The sequence below is a fragment of the Hemiscyllium ocellatum genome, chromosome 33 (genome assembly GCF_020745735.1).
Source record: "Hemiscyllium ocellatum isolate sHemOce1 chromosome 33, sHemOce1.pat.X.cur, whole genome shotgun sequence".
Classification (NCBI taxonomy): Eukaryota; Metazoa; Chordata; class Chondrichthyes; order Orectolobiformes; family Hemiscylliidae; genus Hemiscyllium; species Hemiscyllium ocellatum.
In genome coordinates, this window is record NC_083433.1 from 38,305,652 (window position 1) to 38,328,166 (window position 22,515).

Below are 22,515 nucleotides of genomic sequence, written 5' to 3' on the forward strand. Positions count from 1 at the left end.
TACTGTTATTTGTTTTTCTCCATATTACAATACTGGGCAGTATGAAACTCTTACTAGTGCCAATAAGAAGTCAAGCACCTTAATTCCTTTGCCTGAAGGATTGATGGTCTCTACAGTGAAAACGTATTTATGGCCAGATCGAGAAAATGCCACATATTCAACATTCTCACTCCTGTCTTCCCTATGACCTTGTGTGGTTGTGTCTTTGTTATCTAGTACTCAGTAAAGAGAACCACTTTCCCCCATTCACATCTTAATTTGAACCAGTTTTACATCATTTTCTCGTTCACCGTTGCTAAAAGCCCGTTTATCTTTGCCACACGCTCTTTTCCCTGTCACATATTCCTCCACCTCATAAGTGATTAAAACGCTCAGTTTCCAATCCTTTTCAGATCTGAAGAAGTATTACGCTAGACGTAAAACGCGAACTATGATTCTCTGTCTCTGCAGATACTGCCAAACCTGCTGAATTTTTCCAAAAATGAATAGGTGCAACAGAAAATTTCAAATACAATACACAAATCACTATGGATACTGGAAATAAAATTATTAAAAAGTGCTGGAAAAACTGGGAGCTTTGTAGAGGGTCACTGGGCCTTAAAGTTTAACTTTGCATTCACTCCAGAAGATGCTGCAACATCTTCAGTAATTTCTTCTGCAATTTCTACTTTCGGACAATTTCCAAAAAAAGTTTGGTAAAGCTGCTCAAACATGCTGTCCAACATGCAGTGCCGTGCACTGGGAACTGAACAAGAATGCATGGTGACAAGTTCCTTGACTCTGAAATTGCATAAAGCTGGCATCACTGATACTATAGAGCTCTTAATAATGGTCAGGGAGAAAAACAGAGGGACAACACATTCACTTCAAACACAGAAGTTTGCATTACAGAAAGGAAAAGATTCAGATTAATACCTTAAATTGATTGAGTTAAAGTAACAACTTGGAGGCGTGACACCGAGGCGATACTTTCAGCAGAATGAAAATATGAAAATGGAAGTGTTACCGCATCAGAAACCAGGTTAGATCACTAAGTACAGGACTGATGGGTAAACGGGTCTCGGTATGAACTGGGGGACAGTTAGTAGATTTGAATTGTAGATATTGCAGCTTGAACTGGGTTATCATCTGATGCTGTAGATCACAGCAGCAGCAGAACCAGAATGGTATTCAATCACAATCTGTAGCTTTTTACCCAGGATAATCCAAAAGTCTACCATTACGATCAAGCCGATCCATGGATCAGTGATGAGTGTGGATGAACATGCCAACGTCGGAATCACGTGCACCTAAACCTGTTGACAATCCATTAATGCTACTACACTAGAGTTGTTACATTCCAAAAGCAGAACTAACGTCTGATGGAGAGGGGACAATGATCCCAAGACTAACATATCAGATCTAAGCTCTGTCGTCCTGCGAAATCCAAGCATAAATATCGATGGACTATTAAACAATTTACTGAAGGAAGGACTCCACAAATATCCTCTTTTTTAAAATAACGGAACAGCTCAGTACCTCAGTGAAAACGTCAAGAATGTGGTGTCTGCACTATCCTCAGCCAGAAAAGCTGAGTGGATGATCCGCATCACCTTATCATGATGCCCACAGAATCACAGATGCCAATCTTTAACCAATTCGATTTGCTGCACGTGACATGAAGAAACAGCTGAACACAGTAGATGTGACAAAGGCAATGGGCCCTGACCGCATTCCTGCAATAGGACTGAAGATTGTGCTGCACAACAAGCCGTGTCGCTGTGGAAGCTGTTTCATTCCAGCTCCAACTCTGACATCTCCCTGGCAATGTGGAAAATTACTCAGCTATGTCCTGTCCCCAAAGAGGAGAATAACTACAATCTTACCATTTACCACCACTTCAATCCCATCACCACAGTCAAATTGAAGGGAGTACGTTTTGACAGACCTGTTAAGCAGCCCAGAAATAACCAGGTCAGAGTGATTTCTGATAGTTCCCCATGTGTAGATGGTGCTGTTTTGGAAATGTCATTGCATTACTAATCCAGAACAGGCTAATGCTCTGGCAGCCAGTGGAACTTAACAATAATTAATAAAATATTAAGATACAAAATCTGGTGCCAGTGATAGTGATCTTGAAGGCAATGTCGATTGTAAACATCCATTTCCTTCCCCAATGTACTTTCCGGAAGTGAATCACCCGTGTCTTCCTGGGCTGACCTAAAAGTCACTCCAGACACACAGACATGTGATAAACTCTTCAATGGTCTCTGAATCGTCCATGAAAGACACTCAATTGTATCAAACTGCACTGAGATATTAAAGGATAAACCCAAACAGAACATCCGGCCTCAGCCTCTGTATCGAAAAGGGAATGGAAACGCAATCCTGTTGACCCTGCAGAAATCTCCTTCCTAACATCTGAGAGTTAGTGAGAACTTTTCCACAGACTACTCAGAAACACCCGGAAAGGAGTAGGTCATACAACACATTGAGCCTCCCCCATTCTAGTTCATGTTCAAACATCTCCTCAATGCACTTATCCCACACAATGTATATATCCGTTAATGTGATTAACCTTGGGAAGCTATAAAATAGTAAGTGCAGTAGTTCATCGGTCCATCGAGTTTGCTACCTAATTCAATATCATGATGGCTGGCCCTTTATTTCCACACTGTTTTCTGCTTTCCCCTCATCCCTCGATTGTCTCTAACTCCTTATTTATATTCAGTGTCTTGGCTTCCAGGTGTGAGCGAATTCCCCATGTTCACCAGTGTCTGAGTGCAGACATTTTGTCTCATCTCAATGTAGAGTGGCCTGCTGGTACCTAATACTGTCGGCCCTTGTTTTAGACATCCCAGCTGGGGGAGTAATCATCCCTGCTTTCAATCTGCCTCACTCTGTCAGAGTTTTATATATGACACCGAAATGTTCACTCATTTTCCTGAAGCCCATGGAATAGATGCCTATTTACCCCAAACCCTGCTCCCACAACAAGTCTGTCATCCCAGAGATCAGTCTGGTCATCCTTCACTGCTCTCCTTCAATGTCAGGTTTGTCCTTTATTAGGTATGGAGACCCAAACTGCCCACAGTACTGCACAGTGTTCGAGGTGAGGTCTCACCAACGCCCTGTCCAGCTACAGTAAGACAACCTTATCGTGGACTCGAGTCCCCCTGAATTGAAGGTCAACACACCATTAATCTCCCTAACTGCTTTCTGTTCCTGCAATATTATTTTCGGTAACTGGTGTACAGATAGATACAGATCCATTTCCACGTTGCAACTCCCCACTTTGTGTATCTATGTACACTGGTCAGCGTGCAAATGCCATTCCAAGTATTGACTTCTGGGTTTAGAACTCACTGCGCTGCAGGATATTTTTAGGGCTGGGCAGAAGGAATCAACAAAACTGAGCACAATTCGCTTTGTAGATCAACATGTTTCAAACAATCCTGTTTCAAACATAGGCTGCTGATCTATTGTTCTTACCAATGGACACACCGTCACCTCTACCCACATTGCTCTCCATGTGCCACGTATTTGCCCATTCACTCCACTTGTCTCAGTCACCTTGGAGTTTTTTGACAAAAACCTCACCCGCTAACAATTCCACATCATTAAGTGCTGTGAGCGGACTGGGATATATTGTATTTAATTCCCCCAACCAAATGTTTAATAGGTATTGTGAGCAGCTGGGGCCTGAGCACCAATCTCTGTGATGCCTCAACAACCTTCCTCTGTTAATTTATTTTTTGAATTTATTTATTTTGTGAATCTGGGTGTCACTGGCTGAGCCAACATTTATTGCCTGTCTCTAGTTGCTGTTGAAAAAGGTGTTGGTGAGCTGTCTTGTTGAACGCTGTATTCCTCCTGCTGTGGTTGACCCAGAATGCCATTAGGGAGAGAAGTGTTGGATTGTTACACAGCGACAGAGCAGGAACAGTGATATATTTCCAAGTCAGGATGATGAATGACTTGGAGGGGAACTTTAAGATGGTGGTGTTTCTTTACATCTGTGCCCTTGTCCTTCTAGTTAGACGTGGTCATGAATTGGGAAGATGGTGGCTGAGGAACTTTGGTGAATCATTTCAGTGCGGCTGGTAGATAGCAAAAAACTGCTGTTGCTGAGCGTTGATGGTGGAGCATTGTGGATGAAACGACGCTCAAACTGGGTGCTTTGTCCTGCATGGTATCAAGCTTCTTGAGTGATGTTGGGGCTGCATTCATTCAGACAAACGGGGATTATTCTATCACACTTCTGACTTATGCAATGTAGATAATGGACAGACTTTTTGTAGTCAGGCGGTGTGTTACTCGACACCGTATTCCTAGCTTCTGAACTGCTCTTGCAGTTAATGTGCTTATGTGTGCGAGCCCAGTGATTTTCTGAGCAATGATTACCACCCAGGATTTTGATACTGGTGGATTCAGTGATGATAACACCATTGAATGCCGAGGGGCAGTGTTTAGGTTGTATTTTAGTGGTGATGGTCACGGTCTAGCATTTGTGTGGCGTCAATGTTACTTGCCACGTGTCAGCCTGGATACTGTCCAGATCTTGGCACATTTGGACATGGACAGCTTCAGTATCTGAGGAGCCACAAATGTTGCTGAGCATGGTGCATTCATTGGCGTACATCCCCACTTCTGATATTATGATAGAGAAATGTTATCGGTGAAGCAGCTCTAAAGATGTTTGTGCATAGGCCACTGCCAGAGAGACACCTACAGACTTCTCCTGAAACTGAATTGACTGACCTTCATGAAGCATGACCATCTTTCTACGTGTCATGTATGATTCTAACAAGCGGGGTGTTTGTCCCTGATACCCATTGATTCCAGTTTTGTTTATGCCCCTTGATGCCAAACTTGGTCGAAGGCAGCCTTACTTTAAAGGGCTGTCACCCTCACCCCACCTCTGGAATTCAGCTCTTTTGTCCATGTTTGAACCAAGGTAATAAGGTCAGGAGCTGAGTGACCCATTTGGAGCCCAAACTGAGCGTCATTGACCAGGTTATTGCTGAGCAGGTGCCGCTTGAAAGCACGGACACCTTCCATCACGTTACTGATGACAGAGATTAGACTGATGGGTTGGTAATTGGCCACATTCGATTTGTTCTGCTGTTTATGTATAGGAGATACTTGGGTAATGTTTCACATAATCGGGGAAATGTCGTTGTTGTAACGTTATTAGAACAGCTTGTCTCGGGTAGTGACAAGTTCTGGACCACAAGTTTTCAGTACTATTGCCAGAATGTTGCCAGCATGTGTACCCTTTGGAGTATCCATTGTCTCCAATCGTTTCTGGATATCGCGTGGACTGAATCAAATTGGCTAATGATTGGCAACTGAATTACTATGGACCAGTGGAGGACGCCGAGATGGATCTTCCACTCAGCACTTCAGATGGAATATTGTCGCGAATGCTTCAGCCTTATCTTTTACACTGAAGTGCTGGGCTTTTCCAACATTAAGGATGGGGATATTTGTCGAATCTCTTCCTTCGTGAATTTTTTAGTTTCCACCAGCGTTATTCGAATAGATGTGGAGGGTCTGCAGAGCATAGATCTGATCCGTTGCCAGTAGCATCACTTAGGTCTGTCTATGACTTACTGCTTAAGCTGCTTGGCGCACACATTGTCCTGGTTGGTGGCTTCACCATGCTGACACCTCATCTTTAGATATGCCTGGTGCTGCTCCTGCCATCCCACACACTGCATTGAACCAAAGTTGATACTCTGGTTTCATGGTAATTCTTGCAAGGGGTATATGCCAGACCATGAGGTTGCGTTGGATTACAATTCTCCAGCTACTGATGACCCACAACACCTTATGGACACCCAGACTCGAGCTGATAAATCTGTTTGAAGTCTATCTTATTTAGCACGGTGATAGTGCCACCCAAAATGTGGAAGGTTAATCTCAATGTGAAGGTGTGACCTTGTCTCCACAATGACTATGCGGCGGTCATTTTTACCGATACTGTCATGGACAGATACTTCTGCAACTGGCAGATTAGTAAGGATGAGTCTAATATGTTTTTTTTCCTCTGATTGGTTCCTTCACCGCCTGCAGCAGACCCAGTCCTAGCAGTTATATCCATTAGAACCTGACCAGCTCGATCGGTAATGCTGCTGCCAAGCCACTCTGGGTGGTGGACATTGAAATCCCCCACCCAGATTTCATTGTGCGTCCTTGCCACCCTCAGTGCTTCCTCCAAGTGTTGATCAACATGAGGGAGTATTGATCATCAGTTGAGCGGGGCTGATACATAGTAAACAACAGGAGGTTTCCTTTCCCATGTGTAAACAAACACCATGAGACTTTATGGGATACAGTGACTGTTGAGGACAACTAGAGCAATTTCCTTCCAACTGTATCCCACTGTGCCGCCATGTCTGCTGTGTCTGTCCTGCTGGTGAGACAGGAGGTATCCAGGGAAGGTGATGGTGTGTCTGGGACATAGGCATACTCACAGAATCATAACTTACAGACAATGTCAGGCTGTTGCTTGACGAGTCTGTTTATTTATTATCACTGTTCCCTGTCAGCTGTCCCATTCTAGAAACATGTGCATATATTCGCTCAATCCACGAAGATTTGATTTTGCAAACTGAGCTTGGAGCTTTACAAAACCCTTTGCTGAAAATCCACATGCTTTGCATTCATTGCATCTATTTCATTTGTCTCTCAATCTGTTTCGCAAACATAATTCCCATTTCATAAATCGATGTTAGTGTTGTCTATGATCATTACTTTCAGTCCCATTAATTTCTCCTAAACCATTTACTTACCATGTTCTTTGTTCCATGTACTATATAATTTTTCCGCATTAGACTTGGTTTTCCTAGTATTGTTAGAAAGTTCTGTGAAGATAAAACTGAAGTAGTGGCTTCATAATTCTGCCATTGCCCTGTTCCCCATTCTCCATTCTCTGGGTTCAAACTATAAGGAAGCTGCACTTGTTTTCTATTATTTCTCTCATTGAAATAATTTGACAAACTATTATGGTTCACTCTTCTAACTCTTGTGAATATACTCTTCAGAAATCCATCAATTCCTGCTTTAAACTGCTCAGTAAGTGACCTTCCACACCTTACACTCATCGGCACATTGACTCTGTGCCAACAGGAATACAGCACGATCTATATTAGTCCCACTTTCCTACAGCAGGCTCATAGCCTGGAATGTTATGACACTTCCAAGTGCTCGTCCAAGTACTTCTTTAAGGTTGTGAGGATACCAATGATAACTTCCCTCTCAGAAACTCCCCTCTCATTAGGAATGAACACCATGAGACCTATGTTCTTCCACACTGCTTTGAACTTTGTCTTTAATCCGATATTCACCATTTAGGTTCGACCTTCCAAAATGCATCACTTTGCATTGATCCAGGTTGAACCCCTCCATCTGTCATTTCTCAGCCCAACTCTGCATCCTGTCTATGTCGTGCTACAACCTGCAATAGCCGTCGATACTATCAAGGCACCTCCAACTTTGTGTCGTCTGCAAATTTCGATCACCCACCCCACAATCTCCTCATCGAAGTCAATTTAAAGCTACAAAGAGCAGAGGCCGAAGATCAGACGGTCCTGACTCAACATTGACCTCCATGCAGAATACTTTCCAACAAAAACCACAATGTGCTTTCTGTCATCCAACCAATTCTGATTACAGAGAGTCAAATCTCCTTGTATCCAATACCTCCTGACTGTATGACTGAGCCTACTACGGGGAACCGTACCAAAGTCCATATACATTACATCTACTGCTTTGCCTTCGTCGACCTGACTTCTGACCTCCTCAAAGAACACAATAAGATTAGTTAGACATGACCTACTCATCACAAAGCTATCCTGACTGCCTTTAGTCACGCTATGCTTTCCGAAATATTCAGAAATCCTCTCCCTCAGAATACTTTCCAAAACCTTGCTAACCACAGATATAAGACTGACTGGTGTGCAATTGCCAGGGATTTCCCTATTATCTTTCTTGAAAAGAGGAACAACATTCGCCTCCATCCAATCCTCATGAATGACTCGATGGAGAGTGAGGAATCAAAGTTTTTCACCAGAAGCTTAGCTACCTCCTTTCTCGCTTCCCATAGCATCCAGTGTGACCAGTGTGACAATACCAGAGTTGTTCTCCGAAACGACCCACATATTGACATCCTGTCTCGCCAACCCCATCTTCATCGACCTATCGCATTGCCAGCTGCCTACCGCACCCCCACCCGATTTACTTATCACTCAGCACCCTTGGCCACAAACCTGATTCCTGATGAAGGGCTTATGCCTGAAACGTCGATTCTCCTACTCTCCGGCCGGTGCCTGACCTGCTGTGCCTTTCCAGCAACTTGCCGTTCCCACTTTCTCCTCACACCTTCACGGGTTTCATGACTCAGATTTGTAATGGTTACTTCAAATAATACTAAAACTGTCATGTACTCAAACAGCATAAAATAAAACCAATACGTTGTGGTCAGTATTCTCAAAAAGTCGTTTATGGCAACGTTTTCAATTAGCTCTTCTGATCATCCAACACGATCATCCTAAATAATCTGATCTCAAGCTCGTTGCTCAACGTAATGCTAATGCAAGCCATCTCACACGTGCTCATGAAATTCATTTTCCCCAGAAATAGCATTCAGTTTGCTTAACATAGTTCAGATATAATTTGAAGCAGTACGTTATTACTGCAGTCACCACAAATAGATAGATCATTTTCCTGTTTTATAACATGCCCAACATTTATATTGCGGCTTTCACTTTGAGATATAACTCACATTAATGTTTCTTTCTCCTTGCTGTTTCTGAGCTCTACCTTACCCGATTCTGTTGAATCTGACCGACGTGGGTTCTGGGGAGATTAATGGCAGAAATAATCTCGCCACATCATTTCAGCTCTTCGCAAGCATTGTGATATTTTCTCCAGATGTCCAGTTACTTTGGTCGAGAAGAAATGGACAATGATCTTTCAATAATGCTGCGTATTCCCCCACAGCTGAGACTGCTCAAAACTGGGTGAGAACCATACAGCAGTAAAAAGTGAGGTCTGCAGATGCTGGAGATCAGAGCTGAAAATGTGTTGCTAGCTAAAGCACAGCAGGTCAGGCAGCATCCAAGGAACAGGAAATTGGACGTTTCGGGCCAGAGCCCTTCATCAGGAATGAGGAGAGTGTGCCAGGCAGGCTAAGATAAAAGGTAGGGAGGAGGGACTTGGGGGAGGGGCGATGGAGATGTGATAGGTGGAAGGAGGTCAAGGTGAGGGTGATAGGCCGGAGTGGGGTGGGGGAGGAGATGTCAGGAAGAGGATTGTAGGTTAGGAGGGCGGTGCTGAGTTCAAGGGAATCGACTGAGACAAGGTGGGGGAGGGGAAATGAGGAAACTGAAGAAATCTGAGTTCATTTCTTGTGGTTGGAGTGTTCCCAGACGGAAGATGAGGCGCTCTTCCTCCAACCGTTGAGTTGTTATGTTCTGGCGATGGAGGAGTCCAAGGACCTGCATGTCTTCGGTGGATTGGGAGGGAGAGTTAAAGTGTTGAGCCACGGGGTGGTTGGGTTGGTTGGTCCGGGCGTCCCAGAGATAGGCTTCGGATTTTTTGTAGGTACAGTTTGTCCTGTTTGGGTCCAAATTTGTTTGGTTGGAATGTAGTCCGGAGTCCATGTGGGATCAGTCGGTTCTGTAGGCAGGTGCTGAGGAAGGAGATGTGGCTGTGGTAACGAGTCTGTTTGAGAACGTGGCTGAAGAGCTTCTGTGCACAGGAGATGATGGGGGGCGGGGTGCAATGAAAGAGAGACTCACTGAAATCCATGTAGAGGGAGGAAGAGAGTTTCTTCAAGGAAGGCATCCTTGCAAGAGGATTCGCAGTAGGTTAAAATCTTCGAGTAAAAAGTGAGGTTTGCTGATGCTGTAGATCAGAGCTGAAAATGTGTTGCTGGTTAAAGCACAGCAGGTCAGGCAGCATCCAAGGAACAGGAAATTCGATATTTCGGGCCAGAGCCCTTCATCAGGATTCCTACCCCATTCCGGCCTATCACCCTCACCTTGACCTCCTTCCACCTATCACATCTCAATCGCCCCTCCCCTTGACCTCCTATCACCCTCACCTTGACCTCCTTCCACCTATCACATCTCAATCGCCCCTCCCCCAAGTCCCTTCTCCCTACCTTTTATCTTAGCCTGCCTGGCACCCTCTCCTCATTCCTGATGAAGTGCTCTGGCCCGAAGCGTCGAATTTCCTGTTCTTTGGATGCTGCCTGACCTGCTGTGCTTTAACCAGCAACACATTTTCCGTCGAGAACCATACAGCAGGCTGGAAAAGCGTTGCTGCTGCTGTACAGGATCGTAGTGAGATCACATCTGGAATAATGTGTACAGATTTAGTCTCCTCACTGAATAAAATATATTGCTATACTGGAAGCAGCTTAGAGATGGTTCCCTCAACTGATTCCTGCAAAGAAGGTGTTAGCTTACAACGAATGGACGACCAGGTTGGTCTAATATCCATTGGAGTTTACAAGAATGAAAGATGATCTTATTTTTACATCGAACATCGCAAGGAGTCAGCAATAGAAGGCAATTAAACAGCAAATAGAGAAATCTGTTCCACTTCTCCAACCTGTTACACAGGAATAACAGAAGGATATTCAGGCATTAAACTGTCTAACACCAGAACAGGACGACGCTCTTCGGACTCTGGAACCTGATATACACTGAGAGGAGGAGTCCAACCATCCCCTCGAATCGATAACACTGGGCCACGATTAGGCCATGATGCAACAGTATCCTATTATACAACAACAGGATCAGGCAATCTGTAGTGCACAAATTCCCATGCAAGGACTGCACAAAACACTACAAAGGACAAACAGGAAGACAGCTCACAACCCGCATCCATGAACACCAACTAGCCACGAAACGACACGACCAGCTATCCCTAGTAGCCATACACTCAGATGACAAACAACACGAATTCGATTGGGACAACACCACTATTACAGGGCAGGCCAAACAGAGAACAGCCAGGGAATTCCGAGAGGCATGACACTCGTCCACAAATTCTATCAACAGACACATCGAACTAGACTCTATATACCGACCACTGCAGCGGACAGCAACTGACAACCGGAACCGGCAGATTCAAACCAGTATAAATGCTGGAGGAATCAGCACAGAAGCGCATCACAGGAGGCTCCCAAGCACTGAAGATGTCACCTAGAAAGGGGACGAAACGTTTGCAACAAAAACTCCCAGCTCGGCGAACACAATCACAACATACCTCATTGATTTAAAACTTTAAGAATCATAAACCACCCATATCTATTTTTAATTTGGTCTCACAGATGAAAGGAAGATTCTTCTTGATGAGTTAGTAACTCCTGGCTTTTCGAATTAAACAATGAGAAAAAAGCATATGCCTGCATATTCCTTGTTGTAATTTGAAGTGTTCCTAACTGGTTACATATGTTTCTTGCAACAAGGCAACATCAATCGTCTTTTTTTTCTCAGGCTTGAATGCATCTTTTCACTCTGATTTGGTGAATGACTCCCATTAACATTCCTGCTGCACTATTTAACTAAACGGTTAGCCATAGCCATCCAAAATAATACGTGACCCTCTTGGGAGGAAGAACCAATCTCATAGCGTGCCGAGGGAAAATAGCAAATAGTTTACATAAAGTTAAAGATATAACTTGCAAAACCAGACCAAAACTCCTAACACCTACATCTACAACAAACCAAAATCTAACACAAATGAAAGGAGGCTTTGTCCCTTGCCCACAGGAGGCGCCCATATTGTCCACTATCCCCTGTGCCCCAAACCCCGACAGTATTTTCTAACAAGAAAATTAAAAGTGGGCACTCAACCCGTCCTTTCCATGCTTTAACCCTTGGCACTCCCGTTAAAAAAACTAAGAAAACACCCCTTGCGTCCCCCAGTCACATCCCAATCCCATATCAAGGGAGTGAAATGGAAAACAAACAAAGAATAACGGGAGGAGAGAGAGAAGGGATCGGAGAGAAAAAAGAAAACAAAATAGGACACCCACAAACATATTTATGAAAAAGGACGAACAAGTAAACCACAGAGAAAAAAAAATATACATTATTGTCAATATTACTTGAGCCAGCCAGTCTATTAGTAAGTAGCTGAAAATGTGTTGCTGGTTAAAGCACAGCAGGTTAGGCAGCATCCAAGGAACAGGAAATTGGACGTTTCGGGCAAGAGCCCTTCATCAGGAATGAGGAGAATGTGCCAGGCAGGCTAAGATAAAAGGTAGGGAGGAGGGACTTGGGGGAGGGGCGATGGAGATGTGATAGGTGGAAGGAGGTCAAGGTGAGGGTGACAGGCTGGAGTGGGGTGGGGGCGGAGAGGTCAGGAAGAAGATTGCAGGTTAGGAGGGTGGTGCGGAGTTGAGGGAACCGACTGAGACAAGGTGGGGGAGGGGAAATGAGGAAACTGGAGAAATCTGAGTTCATTTCTTGTGGTTGGAGGGTTCCCAGGCGGAAGATGAGGCGCTCCTCCTCCAGCCGTCGTGTTGTTATGTTCTGCCGACGGAGGAGTCCAAGGACCTGCATGTCCTCGGTGGAGTGGGAGGGAGAGTTAAAGTGTTGAGCCACGGGGTGGTTGGGTTGGTTGGTCCGGGTGTCCCAGAGGTGTTCTCTGAGCGTTCCGCAAGTAGGCAGGCCGTCTCCGCAATGTAGAGGAGGCCACATCGGGTGCAGCGGATGCAATAGGTGATGTGTGTGGAGGTGCAGGTGAACTTGTGGCGGATATGGAAGGATCCCTTGGTGCCTTGGAGGGAAGTGAGGGAGGAGGTGTGGGCGCAAGTTTTACATTTCCTGCGGTTGCATGGGAAGTTGCCGGGAGTAGAGGTTGGGTTGGTGGCGTGTGTGGACCTGACGAGGGAGTCACGAAGGGAGTGGTCTTTGCGGAATGCTGATAGGGGAGGGGAGGGAAATATATCCCTGGTGGTGGGGGCCTTTTGGAGGTGGCGGAAATGACGGCGGATGATACGCTGTATGCAGAGGTTGGTGGAGTGGTAGGTGAGAACCAGTGGGGTTCTGTCTTGGTGGCGGTTGGAGGAGCGGGGCTCAAGGGCGGAGGAGCAGGAAGTGGAGGAGATGCGGTGGAGGGCATCGTCGATTACGTCTGGGGGGAATCTGCGGTCCTTGAAGAAGGAGGCCATCTGGGTTTTACGGTATTGGAACTGGTCCACCTGGGAGCAGATGTGGCGGAGACGAAGGAATTGGGAATATGGGATGGAGTTTTTACAGGGGTCAGGGTGGGAGGAGGTGTAGTCCAGGTAGCTGTGGGAGTCAGTCGGTTTATAGTAGATGTCTGTGTTGAGTCGGTCGCCCGAGATAGAAATGGAAAGGTCTAGGAAGGGGAGGGAGGAGTCTGAGACAGTCCAGGTGAATTTGAGGTCGGGATGGAAGGTGTTGGTAAAGTTGATGAACTGTTCAACCTCCTCGTGGGACCACGAGGCAGCGCGGATACAGTCATCGATGTAGCGGAGGAAAAGGTGGGGGGTGGTGCCAGTGTAGTTGCGGAAGATGGACTGTTCCACATATCCTACGAAGGTGTCCAGCAGTTCATTTGCCTTTTATGGCGAGTCAAAATAAAACATGTACCCTCCATGGCTGAAATGAAATATTGCCGGATATCTTTCAGGTTATTTGGTAGTCAAGTCCCTCAGCCGCCTTTTACCTCATCAAAGGCCTTCCTTTTGCGAATCACGATCGCAGAAAAGTCTTAGAAAAGCGTAATTGGCGATCCTTTGTATGTCAGAGCCTGTGGCTCCTTGCCTATTGCTCGAAAAGCTTCCAGCACCGTTCACTTCTCTCTGCAACTGCTGGTGTCACACTAGGACCAGATGGGGGTGCTGGTCCACTTCGGGCCTGTGCACTGCTACTTTTGGGCTCACTCACCCGAACCCTGCCCGACCCGACTCCCAGCTTCAATAACTGTGAGAGCCATTGTTCCAAGAAGCAGACCAGCTGGCATCGCTCTTCTCTTCTGGGAGCCCGACCCGACCGATGTTCTTCCGATAGCCTTGATTTTCGAGGCCATCAACCTGCTCTTCCAAAGCCCGTTCTGCTGTTCCAGTGCCTGGACCTGACACGCCAAGGATTCCACCAAAGTTTCAGAGAATGCAGTCCGTTGCTCCAAATCCATGATGCGCTGCCCGCAACAGTGGATCTCCTGACCAAGCTTCTGCAGCATGACTGAGATCGGTTCAAGCCTTGCCCGGGTCGCCTCTATCGCTGAATCCATCTTCTCTCAGAGTTTCACAAACTCGAAGGCCAGGCTGTGCTCGGTGATGTTGATGATGCAGCCGCAGATATGTCCCTTGCTGCAGGGGAGTGCCATGCTAGTTGCAACCATCTCAGTCCCTTTAGTCATTTTTTGTAACAATGTTAAACTCTCACAAAGCAATTCTGAGCGTCAAAGACTAATGACGTCGACCACAATGGGTAATAAAGGGAGAGTGAGTGCCCCACATTTTCTGAGTTCTGGTGCAGAGCTCAGCAGGAGAGACCTACTGAATTGCCGCCATCTTGAATCCTCCCACCGTATTCCTTCTTAATAACCCTATCAAGCTGGGTGACAGCTTTCAGGGATCTATGTAAATAGACACCGAGATCTCTCTGGTCATCCTCATAACCCTGAATCTTCCCATTATCCCAGTACTCTTTATTCCTATTGCTCCTTCTGAAGTGTATCACCTCACACTGTTTCACATTGAACTTCATTTTCAACCTCTCAGCCCAGGTATGCAGCTTATCTATGTCCCTGTGTAACCTGCAGCATCTTTCGGCACTATCCACAACTCCAACAACCTTAGTGTCATCTGCATAATTACTAAGCCATCCTCATATGCCCTCATTTAGGAAATTTATAAAAATGACAAATAACAATGGCCATAAATCAGATCCTTGCGGTTCACCACTAGTAACTGAAATCCAATATGCTCATTTCCCATCAACTTCGACCCTATGTCGTCTTTTAACTCGTCAATTTCTGATCCAAACGACTAAGTCGCCCTCAATCCTATGCTTATGCATTTGGTGCAATAGCCTACCGTGGGGAAACTTATCAAACGCCTTACTGAAATCCATAGACACCACATCAGCCACTTTACCTTCATCCGCCTTTTTGGTGACCTTTTCAAATAACTAAATATAATTTGGGAACCACAAGCTACAGTTCACAATCCCGTGTTGACTATCCCTAATCAACTTATTACTCTCGAGATTTTTATAAGTACTGTCTTTTGTAACCTTACCCAATGCTCTACCCACAACCAAAGTAAGCTCACTGGTTTATAATTTCCAGGGTTGTATCGACTTCGCTTCTTGAACAAGAGGACAACATTTGCTTTCCTCCAGTCTTCTGGCACAACACCGCTTCTTCACAGTCGTTGGGACAAATTCCTGAAATTCTCTCCTTACTGGCATAATGGATCAACCCAGAACAAGTGGATTGCTGTGATTGAAGAAGGCAACTCACTGCCACCTTCGTAAAGGCAAATCGGGAAGGGCTATCAATGCTGGACAGCTAGCTATGTCTCAATCCCAGAAATTCCTTTTAAAAAGTTGATTGGAAGCGACGGTTTGGAATCAGATGAAGGAAACGGAGTTTGTTACCGTAACAGAAGCAGTGACGCCAATGCTCCTAATACTTAAATAACAAGGACAGTGAGGTAATGGTTCACTGCTGAGGAGGTTAACATGGAGACCCATGAGTATCTGCCAGAAGCAAGGAGGGAGGCAGTAATTGAACTGGTTCACTGATGTAGTTAGTCGTAGTCTGCAAAGTGAATGCCTGGATTCAGAGTCTCAATAGGAACAATAATTGTAGCAAGCAGTGAAGACTATATGAAAGAACAGTAACGCAATTATAACTGGTTTATAGAAAAACATATCTGGATGTTGAGACTTACCAGCGACATCAACGACAGACAACATAGGATAATAAATGTATTGAATGATGCAAAGAGCTAAATAGATCTGCCATGAAAATGACAACCCATTATAATGTGTAGGAAGAAACCAAAAATCACTCCTGTCCATTGTTGGAACATTCCAGTCTAATGTTCTCAGATTCTAATCTCTCCTCCCCCTCCTTGTGAAGCTGCTGAACCCTGTTATTTCTGTCAGTGATGCTCCCATTCATACTATAGAATAACACATTGAAGAGAGTCCATTTATCATTAAAAGATGGGAATTCTGCACTGGGATAATTAGAATCCATGGAGATTGGCATCAATCACAGTCACTGAAAAAAATAGACGCAGTTAAACCCTTCCTTACAAAACTTTTCATATCATAATAAAAGTGAGCATTTGCTCAGTCTGCATGGAATGGATGAGAGTTTCTGACGGATGGACAATTAATCTTTCAACCTTTTTAATCGTTTTTCCTTGTATGTGAGATTATTGCTGGAACACTGCAGGATTGTATATGTCCCACGCTGTATATAAAAGGAGACAGGGATAAAATAAACAAGCAGCTACAAAAACTGACTGCTGGGGCAATTTCTAGAGGCTTTAACCCAAGGTACGATATAATTGTCAAATGACGTTGTGTGAGGCTACTCTTGGCTATAAGTGCCCAGTTAACACATTCTTCCATAATTTTAAACAACGCATTGGGACTGCTTCTCTGGAATGGGAAAGCAATTCTCTCCCACTGTGCCTATTACAGAGGGATAGGAGGAGACCATTCAGCCCACACCAACCTATTCCCACTTGAAGAAGTGGAAAGATGCAAACGCAACTATTCAAAACAGAGAGAAGTGCTACTGCAGCTGTATGCCCTCATAATCTATGAGTTGCTGTGTCATTTAATGTCTGAGGCCTATTACACAGGGATAGAGTGAGGCCATTCAGCCTCCCTACCCTGTTTCAGAGAGAGAGAGACAGGTGAGGATCTGATACCTGAATATAGGCTACAGTGACCAGTAATAGTCAGGGGCAACCATTTAACAGATGCTCTTCATAACCTATGTTGCAACGAGAAGGCTTCACGGTGCAAATAACATGACAAAATGGCTTCTAGGCTGCAAACTGACAATTCTGCTAAAGCTGCAGAAAATGGCTTTTAAGTTAGTAACTACTAATTCTGTATAAGTGACTAACCACAGTCAGCTTCAGTAGTGATTAGTCCTTTAAAGCATAGAAATAACTCAGCTAGATAAGACAGTTTTAGCCGGCATTTGGTGCAGGTGCAATGGCTCTGTTAGTGAGATAAGGGTGGACTGATTGTTGCAAAATAAAGTTGGTTCGCAGGAAATATCATTGGACCAAGGAAGTATCACATAAAGCAATATCGAGTATTGATTGGTAATTGTCTGAATGTACTATTTGATCATGGCCTGTGCCCTTCTTTAAAAAAAAGGATACAAAAGTCTTTGTTTTCAGCTTTGTGCACAGTTACACCAAGGAACACGGAAGTGTATAGCCTCTGTGTTTTTGCACGCTCTGTACTCGGCCGTATGACAAATAAAGAGTGAAGTCTTAACAGCCAGACCAACTGTAAGTGTTTATTGACCGATCGCGGAACCAAGACACATTGGCGGCGGTCCAGATCCTCACCTGGTGTCATGACTCGAATTTGCTTTGGACATCTTGTAGGCAACGATATGAGAGCTTTCGTTCCTGCACTACTGACTATAGAGAAATTGGCCAGCCAGACATGAGTACTTTCTGCGTTTGGATTTCCTCACATTCAAACTTGGTTGACTCCACCCTCGTCTCTATTGTCCAAGTTTAGCCAGATAAGGTCCTGATAGGAATACATTGCAAAATGAAAAAAAGGATTTAGGCACTCCACGGAGTTGTTCACGAATTTGCCACGCCAGACCAGCATCGACTGGTTAATGATTTAAGAACTATCAATGGCATTACACAGCCTATTCATGTCCTGGTCCCAAAGTCAGCTCAAATTCTGGCCTTGGTACCATCAGACGCTTTATGTTTCGATGAAGTCAACCTGCAAAATGCTTTTTATCGCTCTGCCTCTTCATGACGGCAGCATGTATTTGCCTTTACTTTTAATGGCCAGCAGTTGATGTGGACTCGACCTCAGGGCTTCATACATTCTCCGACCCTTTTCCCGCAGGCCTTAAAGAAACAATTGCAGTCTCTCACCATCACAGGTTGGTCTGCACTGATCCAATAAGTAGACGACCTCCTTGTTGGCAATCTCGATGAAGAATCTGATCACTCCAATGTTGTCCTCCTCCTCAACTATCTGAAACGCCTGATCTATGTTGTCTCTGTCAAAAAAAGCCTCAGTTGCACAACGCCAGTTATAGGTTCTCGGTTTCATACTGCCAGCTGTCTCATGCTCCTTCGAGCAGAGCCGTATTACTCCTATTGTCAACTTTCCAGTCCCAATAACTGCAAAACAGGTTCGTCCGTGGCTGAGCATGGTCACATTCTGCCGACAATGGATCCCTAACGCTGCTCTCCTCGTTCAGATGTTGACACCCTTTATTTCCTATGAAGGTACCTTCCAGCTCTCCTCAGAGGCAAAGCAAGCCTTCAAAGAACTTCAACATGCCTTATCACCAGCTCCAGATGTGGGAAGACCCCTCTATGACGGACCTTTCCAACTTTACTGCACTATTCTGGATGACTGTGCTTCCTCAGTTCTCACTCAACCACATGGAGATCAACACCGCCTATTTGCTACTAAACTTGACTCTGTTGCCTTCGGGTATCACTGTTGTACTCAGATCCTTACCGCTATGTATCTTAGATTATAGTCCACAGAGAATCTTACACTTCAGCAGGATATTGTCATCTACAGTTCAAATGCGGTGATCGCCCAGTTGAGATAATTAAAAACTCAGCATTTGCCTGTGGCTCGCCAAAATCGTTATGAGATTTACCTCATCAACAAGCCCCGGCTGACCTTTAGATATTGTACCACCATTAATCCTGGCGGTTTCCTTGCACATCCCCTATCACCCTTATCCACTCCAGATCATGACTGAGTTATCTTCATCAACGAGGACATCCAAATTCGTCCATATCTTTCCCATGCCCCTATCGAGACACTGGATATGTTCACTGATGGTAGTTCTTCTACTGACCATATAGGTACTCGCTTCTCATGCGACGCAATAATTGATGACCGAGGCTTCGTCCTGGAATCAGCTTCTTTTGAGATTTCATTTTCTCCCCAAGGAGCTGAACTTTTTGACCTGATCCGTGCCTGCGTCTTTGGAACAGGCCTCCGTATTAAGTTTTACACTGACTCCCGGTAAACTTTCAGAGTTATGAATGTTTTTCGTCAATTCTGGAAAATACAGTGTTTTTGACCTCTTCAGGTACTCGCATACCTCTGGCCAATTCCCTGTCACTATTGGTAAACGTGCTGTTGATGAGGCCGCAACAGCAGCCTCTCCGGACATCTTATGATTGTGCCTAACATGATGCACCAGACTGAAAGTTCTGAAAAGGCTGAGTCGACCTCTGACAAATTAGGAGAACGCGAGGACTGCAGATGCTGGAAATTAGATCTGAAAACTGTGTTGCTGGAAAGGCGCAGCAGGTCAGCCAGCATCCAAGGAGCAGGAGAATCAACGTTTCGGGCATAAGCCCTTCTTCAGGTGTGCCAACTGTTAAAGGTGTTTAAAGACTTCATTGAGTTGCAAAGGTGTCAGCACTATAAGTATGTTTTGGTCATTGTTGATTGTTTTTTTCCTATACGGGTTGAAGCTTGCCAAACGTCCAACGCTACTGTTAAAACTGTTGTAAGTATTTTACTCAAGGAGATTATTAGCCACTTTGGTATTTGCGTTTGTCTACATTTTGACAATGGCCCTCATTTTATTGGATATATTAATGCGAAATTATGCTCTCATTTTGGGATTCACCAGGAACTGCGTTATGCTTATTGCCCACAGGCTGCAGGGCTCGTGGAGCCTGGTGACCAGAGTCTGAAGACTTAACGTGCCAAATGGACTTCTGAGACAGTTCTTTCCTGGGTTAGGGTGGCGCCTCTAGTATTATTCCACCTACGATGCACACCTCTGGGGAAAACTCGCTTGTCCCCAGCCGAAAGCATCCAAAGTCGGGCTGTCCTCTCGACTTGCCATGATGCTTCCTCCCTTATTCCTATGTTTACATGACTGAGGATTTGTCCTCCTGTGTTCATTCTTTGATCAAAGTTTGTGAGGTCTTTACTCCAAGTTCTGTGTGCTCATGAAAACTCCCCTCCCTCAATAATGTTCCAACTGTTGAACCAGGCTATTACATTCTTATCAAGAATTGGAGAAGTATCAGTCTAGAACCTCAATGGAAAGGGCCCTTCTAGGTTCTCCTCAATGTCCCGATTGCTGTTCAGGTCGCGGGGAATTCCATCATTCCAAGGGGGGGGGGGGGGTTGTTGGAAACTGGGAGAGGAACTAGAATCAGTTGGTAACAAACCAGACAACTAAGATATACCTGCGTGTTTCGAATCACAATTCTTTTGTTTTACATATCCTAATCCTTGATCCAGAACGAGCATTATGATGAAGATCCACCTTACCCAGTTGTGTGGACTCATTGTCGCCGTAATTAGTGCTGACGAAGGGGCTGCTTAACAGTGTTTCCTGACCAACCAGAAAATATGTACAATTTATGCTTAAAATATGTCCTTATGTGCCCCAAGACACTGCTTCCTTCGATGAATGGAATTTTACCAAGAATGACTACCGTAGTGGTCAACTGCACCGAGAAGATCGGACATTTTATTTGCACAACAAGTCTCAAGGGTCCTTACCCTGTTCAAGGTGTTTTGTAGCAGTTTAGTTTCAGTTGTGCTTTCGGTCGTCCTGGTGTTGCCTCTACTCAAAGAGGCCTATTTCGGCACGTCACAAAAGACAAAAGAGGAGATGTCGTCCTTCACTCACAATTAGGTTTTGCAAAGTCATCATAAAATATTCAGCCAGCATGAAGTGGTCTGTTACGCCCTCAAATCAGCAAAGGGCTCTTTGACTGCTATCCCCCTCCTGAATCTCAACTACGGAGTATGGAATACCTGTAAGGTGTTTTCCGGATATAATGTTTCCTTTGATTATTACTTATCTCCACCTACTAGCTGCTTGTGGAATTCTACTAATTACTCCGAGGAAGCCTATGCAATTTGTTTCAACTGCACGGTATGGCGGTGCACTGTCCTGAATACGACTAAGTTTATTCCATGTGCCTCAGTCCAATCAAACAAACGCTACTGCTTTCCTGTGGCACCTCGCATCTCATGCATATACCTACTGGAGGAGTGTTTCTCTGTTGTTGTGGGTATTCAGGCTCTTTGTGGTGTTGGCTTACACCTTACTATGAGACCCCAAATGGCACCTTCATCTTCTCAATTGTGGGATGGAAGGAACTAGTCATGGCAAATAATCACATCTCTTACCAAAAAGACCCACCACTTTTTATTGAACAGCTTTCACCTTAAAAGCCCAGGGCGACTACATTTTGCAGCTATGGACTACCCATATTTTGAGGGTAGTCACAAAGACAGGCCTGTTCCTTATTGGATGCCCCCTCCAGTATCTTTCCTAAACACGAATATTACTTTTTTTTCAACCAAGTGAAAGCGACTAACCTCATTGTTCTTAATGAAATAGGTAATCCCTGTGCTGTAGATTAGGGGCAGGTTCCATAACTCCTGTTCCTTGCCCAACTACCTGGGAATGGGGCTAGTGTTTCCTTACCAAACATTCCATTTCACCTGTATTCTGCGCGAATTGAATACGTGGTAAGGCTTTGCGTAACAGTAAAGCCCAGTTTCGGGCTTACACATTTCTCAGTACCTTTTCCCGAGGAGGATCTGCAGGAATTATTAGCCATCAATATTGAAACTCTCTTATTTGTGGTCTAACCCGCTTGGACAAAGAGACCACTTGGGCTTAGCAGGAAGTAAGTGCATGTTGTCAGAATTACGTCAATCTTCCCAGCAAAACTGGCGTGCCCTCGACTACCTACATGGCAACGAGGGTCGGATTTGTTCCATAGTAAAGAGTATGATGGGGGTTACTGACCTCATAGAGAACATTACCAAGCAGGTAGATAACATCTGAAACTTCGACAACCAAAGGATTGAAGGCACTGCATGGCGAGATGACGTGGACTGCTATATCCCCGAATGTCCCCTTGAGAGCAATATGGTGTTTGATGGTATATCCCAGAGTGTTCCCTTGACAGTGACGTGGTGCGGGCTGGTGTAACCCGGACTGTCCGCCTGACAGTGAAATGGTGTGGGATAGTATAGCCCAGAGTGTTACCCTGACAGTGACATGTTGTGGGCTGGTTTAGACCAGAGTGTCCCACTGACAGAGACATTGCGGAGGCTGGTGTAGCCTGGAGCATCCCTCCAACAATGACATGGTGCGGGCTGGTGTAGAAGAGAGTGTCGCCCTCACAGTGACATGGTATGGGCTGGTGTATCCCGGAGGGTCACCCTGACAGTAACGTGGTGTCAGCTGGTGCACCCCGGAGAGAGACTGTAACAGAGGAGAATGAAAAGG